Below are 6,387 nucleotides of genomic sequence, written 5' to 3'. Positions count from 1 at the left end.
TGGTTTACAGTACTACTGTATGTCAGGCAGGTTAACCATAAAGAGAACTACATTTCACAAGGCTTCTCAATAAACCTGAACACTCAGGTTTACATGTTCAAAATCACAGCATAGTCTTCTTTAAAAAGATATTCAGATGGTGATTTATAAATGTTGTTGTGATCGTGTAGCCTGTCTGAGTCCTTTACAATGATTAGGTCAAGCTACCAGATCATGACGTTCTATTAAAGCTGAAATGCACCCTGAGTCTGACAACAAGCCCATATACCCTGTCCACTTGTGGAGATCTGAAAGAATTGGATAAGTGTAAGCAATAGTATAATGGCGACAATTCCACATTGCGTATCAGAGAGCGATATGGAGCTCCCACCTCTTTACCGATCATCTCAGATCTACACAAGAGCGTAGGATGTAGTGGGGGCTGGAACTTGGAATTCAGGGGATGTTACTGTTCACATGTACTTGTGTATTGCTGCATCAAAACAGCAGTCAGACTCCCCTCTCCCTTCCCCATGCAAGTCTGTAGAGCAGCACAATTCTGCTCAAATAACAGTTAGACTAGGAGTATTATGACATGTCAAGGCACAGAATGATTAGCATTATTATTACATATCCAGTACTGTTGTATGTGGTCTCATTATTTAGTCCCGACCCCTTTGAAAAAAGGATTCTGAAAGGGTTCTTTGACTGTTGCCATAGGAGAACCCGTTTTGGTTCCAGTTAGAACCATATGTGGAGAAGGTTCTCCATTGAACCCCAAGGGCTTGTACCCTCAATCAAAAAGGGTTCTTCAAAGGGTTCTCCTATTGGCATTCAGCATAGTTGCTGGAAGGCACAGAATGATTAATATTATTATTACATATCCAGTACTGTTGTATGTGGTCTCATTATATAGTCCCTACACCTTTAGAAAAAGGGTTCTGAAAGGGTTCTTTGACTGTCGCCATAGGAGAACCCTTTTTGGTTCCAGTTAGAACCATATGTGGAGAAGGTTCTCCATTGAACCCCAAGGGCTTGTACCCTCAATCAAAAAGGGTTCTTCAAGGGTTCTGCTATTGGCATTCAGCATAGTTGCTGGAATTGTGTTAAAGGACATTGTGTCAAGATATACCAGGGCCAGCACAGTACAGTACGGGTTGGCACAATAGTGTGAAAAGGATTCTAAAATGTAACAACTACTACCAACCCCAAGAGACAGACAACCAGACATCCCCACCACAGACATCCCCACCACAACCACATTATGCAAATGTGGTTGTAGTATGAAAAGTAATAGTACTATCAAAAAGGTTTTTCCAAGCAACCTGGAGACAGTCTGCCTGTACGATTTTGCGCTAGAGCAGTGGTTCCCAAACCATGTATAGTCCCGTTCCCCTTCAAACATTCAACCTCCAGTTGCATAACCCCTCTAGCACCAGGGTCAGCGCACTCTCAAATGTTTGTTTTTTGCCATCATTGTAAGCCTGCCACACATACACACACACACACACACACACACACACACACACACTATACGATACATTTATTAAACATAAGAATGCGTGTGAGTTTTTGTCACGACCCGGCTCGTGGGAAGTGACAAAGAGCTCTTATAGAACCAGGGCACAAATAATAATAATAATTCTGCTCTTTATTTAACCATCTTACATATAAAACCTTATTTGTTCATCGACAATTGTGAATAACTCACCACAGGTTAACAAGAAGGGTGTGCTTGAAAGGATGCACATAACTCTGCAATGTTGGGTTGTATTGGAGAGAGTCTGTCTTAAATCATTTTCCACACGCAGTCTGTGCCTGTATTTTGTTTTCATGCTAGTGAAGGCCGAGAATCTACTCTCACACAGATACGTGGTTGCAAAGGGCATCAGTGTCTTAACAGCGCGATTTGCCAAGGCAAGAAACTGAACGCAGCCCAATCCAGAAATCTGGCAGTGGCTTCTGATTAAATTACATTTTCACAAAACAGCTTGTTGCAATTTCGAAGAGTGTCTCTTGTTCAGATATTGGTAAGTAGACTGGATGCAGGGCATGAAAGAGATAGAGAATCCAGTTGTTTGTGTCATCCGTTTTGGGAAAGTACCTGCTTAATTGCGCACCCAACTCACTCAGGTGCTTCGCTCCATCACATTTGACAGATATCAACACATCTTGACCACCAAAGTCCATTTGATGTCAAACAGCAGTCCAGGACTTTAAAAATGTAATTTCATGTTGTCCTGGTTTGCAGAATAGGATGTCTTCCTTAATTGACCTCCCATAAACGTAACGGACATATACCAGGAGCTGTGCCAGGCCCGCCACGTCTGTTGTCTCATCCAGCTGTAACGCATAGAATTCCCTGGCTTGTATGCCAAGCAGTAATTGTTTCAAAACATCTCCTGCCATGTCACTGATGCGATGTGAAACAGTGTTGTTTGATGAAGACATTGTCTGTATAGTTGTTTTAACCTTTTCCCCCAGCATTGTCCCAGCCATATCTGCGGCAGCAGGAAGAATTAAGTCCTTCACAATAGTATAGGGCTTGCCTGTCCTAGCCGCTCGGTAGGTCACCATATAAGACTCTTCTAGCCCCTTCTTATTAATGGTATCTGTTGCTTTTATACATGTCTTACTACTCGAAAGTTGTCTTCATTCTCGCTCCAAAAACCGTGGCTTATTTTTCAAATTGGCATGTTTTGTTTCCAAATGTCTGCGCAAGAGTGAAGGTTTCATCGAGTTGTGAGATAGTAATTTTGCACATATAACACACTGTGACTGAGGAAAGGCACTACTCCCAATATAAGTGAACCCCAAATCAATCTAGTTCTCATCATATTTGCGCCTCTTCGATGGTCCAACATCCCTGTCTGTTCGGTGCTTTCACGGGTAAGGGGGCAGTAGCTCTTCAGCTGCATCAGATTCACAACTGTCAGTGTCCATGCTAGCTGGGTTAACAACAAATGTAGAATTACTGATGCTAGCATTGGATGTGCTCGTGGAAGCAGAACAACTTGTGTCGTCGACAGGTGCAGAGCTGGTATGTGTCTCTATGGACACTTTTTTTAACCATTTATCAATTTTCGAGCAAACGGAATGAGCAGCAGCTACGTTTGGCTACATATGGACCGTTAGTGGAATTCCCGCGAGAGAGTAACGGTTAATGTGATTGGATGTTAATTTTTTGACTAGGCTACCTGTATTTGACATTGTGTTGTTATTTCACTGAACACTAGATGGTTTAATTTTATTTTTGACAGTGAAACGAGGCTACTCAGGCGAGAAAAAAACCTCACCCAAATGTATAGCCCCGTTGGAAAATATAAATGGACTGTTTGAAAATGTGAAGATTAGTTTTTTTGTAAAAAAAAAAAAAAAAAGTATATACAGTGGGGCAAAAAAGTATTTAGCCACCAATTGTGCAAGTTCTCCCACTTAAAAAAATGAGAGAGGCTTGTAATTTTCATCATAGGTACACTTCAACTATGACAGACAAAATGAGAAAAAAAATCCAGAAAATCACATTGTAGGATTTTTAATGAATTTATTTGCAAATTATGGTGGAAAATAAGTATTTGGTCAATAACAAAAGTTTATCTCAATACTTTGTTATATACCCTTTGTTGGCAATGACAGAGGTCAAACATTTTCTGTAAGTCTTCACAAGGTTTTCACACACTGTTGCTGGTATTTTGGCCCATTCCTCCATGCAGATCTCCTCTAGAGCAGTGATGTTTTGGGGCTGTTGCTGGGCAACACGGACTTTCAACTCCCTCCAAAGATTTTCTATGGGGTTGAGATCTGGAGACTGGCTAGGCCACTCCAGGACCTTGAAATGCTTCTTACGAAGCCACTCCTTCGTTGCCCGGGCGGTGTGTTTGGGATCATTGTCATGCTGAAAGACCCAGCCACGTTTCATCTTCAATGCCCTTGCTGAAGGTAGGCTTTGTTACTTTGGTCCCAGCTCTCTGCAGGTCATTCACTAGGTCCCCCCGTGTGGTTCTGGGATTTTTGCTCACCGTTCTTGTGATCATTTTGACCCCACGGGGTGAGATCTTGCGTGGAGCCCCAGATCGAGGGAGATTATCAGTGGTCTTGTATGTCTTCCATTTCCTAATAATTGCTCCCACAGTTGATTTCTTCAAACCAAGCTGCTTACCTATTGCGGATTCAGTCTTCCCAGCCTGGTGCAGGTCTACAATTTTGTTTCTGGTGTCCTTTGACAGCTCTTTGGTCTTGGCCATAGTGGAGTTTGGAGTGTGACTGTTTGCGGTTGTGGACAGGTGTCTTTTATACTGATAACAAGTTCAAACAGGTGCCATTAATACAGGTAACGAGTGGAGGACAGAGGAGCTTCTTAAAGAAGAAGTTACAGGTCTGTGAGAGCCAGAAATCTTGCTTGTTTGTAGGTGACCAAATACTTATTTTCCACCATAATTTGCAAATAAATTCATAAAAAATCCTACAATGTACTGCATCGCAGTGCTAGCTGCGCCACCAGAGTCTCTGGGTTCGCGCCCAGGCTCTGTCGCAGCCGGCCGCGACCGGGAGGTCCGTGGGGCGACGCACAATTGGCATAGTGTCGTCCGGGTTAGGGAGGGTTTGGCCGGTAGGGATATCCTTGTCTCATCGCGCTCCAGCGACTCCTGTGGCGGGCCGGGCGCAGTGCGCGCTAACCAAGGGGGCCAGGTACACAGTGTTTCCTCCGACACATTGGTGCGGCTGGCTTCCGGGTTGGAGGCGCACTGTGTTAAGAAGCAGTGATTTTGTGATCACAATGTGATTTTCTGGATTTTTTCCCTCATTTTGTCTGTCATAGTTGAAGTGTACCTATGATGAAAATTACAGGCCTCATCTTTTTAAGTGGGAGAACTTGCACAATTGGTGGCTGACTAAATACTTTTTTGACCAACTGTATATATATACATATATAATTATTATTATTATTATTTTTAAATGTGAATCACATTTTTATTTTGCGTACCCCTGACGGCATTGCGCGTACCCCTGGGGGTACAAGTACCCCAGTTTGTGAATATCTGCGCTAGAGCAGCGGAAGGCGAATAATAATGACTAGAAAAGTACAGATAATTGGCAAAATAATGGAAACACTTGATTGAATGAGGGATACAAAGTATATGTTGAAAGCAGGTGCTTCCACACAGGTGTGGTTTCTTAGTTAATTAAGCAATCCCATCATGCTTAGCGTCATGTATAAAAATGCTGGGCAGGCCATTTTTTTCACCATTATTTTGTCTACGATGGCTATGCCCCCATAGGATGACAATGCCCCCCTTCACAAGGCACGAGTGATCACTGAATGGTTTGGTGAGCATGAAAAAGATGTAGCCATATGCCATGTCAGTCTCAGTCACCAGATCTCAAACCAATTGAACACTTGTGGGAGATTTTGGACCGGCGCCTGAGAAAGTGTTTTCCACCACCATAAGAATGTATTTTTTATGATGGCATTTCTCATGGAATAATTGTGTCCCATCCCTCCAATAGAGTACCAGACACTTGTAGAATCTATGCCAAGGTGCAGTCCAATACAGTACAGTATAGTACAATACAGCTCAGTACAGTTCAGTACATTACAGTAGAGTAAAGGTTATGCCAACCCATGGCGACACGGGTTTGAATCCCACCACTGCCGCTTTCAGATAGACATCCCAAGACAGTGAGGGGTTGTTGGTGTTGTGCCTGAACCAAAATTTGATGGTTCAGGGTCGGAAAGTGCGAAAACGGCGGCAAGGCCAAAAAGACAACAACTACTGTTCCTGGGGTCCACATAAAACATAAAATACAGTCACACCCAAAATTATTGGCACTTTGGTAAAGATGAGCAAAAAAGACTATAAAATAAATAATGCAAAGCTATATTGCATGCAAAAAAATGACTATTATATTGTTTTATACTAGAAAAATATAAATATTTTGTTTAACAAGAAATACAAAACAAATCTAAAAAAGATAGGTGTCAAAATGATTTGTGCTTTAGCTGTCGTTACCCCATCATAACCCAAAATATAAGCTTGTTTTACTCCAATGTCTTTAAACAATGTAAGTGTGAAGAAACACTGTATAAATTTGATATCATGGGTGGTCAGTCCTTGCATCCATAGCTCTGTGTGTGTGAATTCGAGAGTGGCTACATTGATTCAACCTCATCCCTTTGCTTTTAAGCAAAACAGGGGCGGGGAGGAAGCTTTGTTATTGTTTCAATTAAGGATTCTAGCTTTAAAGTGAGTTATTTTGGGGTGGTTTGTTGTTTGGGGAGTTCTTATAGTGGGTTTATAGTGGCCTAGTATAGTAAGCTAGAGTGAGTACAATAACATCATACGCCATAGAATGGGTTTTTAACCTCTAACGAGTCACAACCCCGGATCCGGGATCCCCCCATCAAAT

This window comes from Salvelinus namaycush, chromosome 23 (assembly GCF_016432855.1).
Source record: "Salvelinus namaycush isolate Seneca chromosome 23, SaNama_1.0, whole genome shotgun sequence".
Taxonomy (NCBI): domain Eukaryota; kingdom Metazoa; phylum Chordata; class Actinopteri; order Salmoniformes; family Salmonidae; genus Salvelinus; species Salvelinus namaycush.
This window is presented reverse-complemented; position numbering follows the sequence as displayed.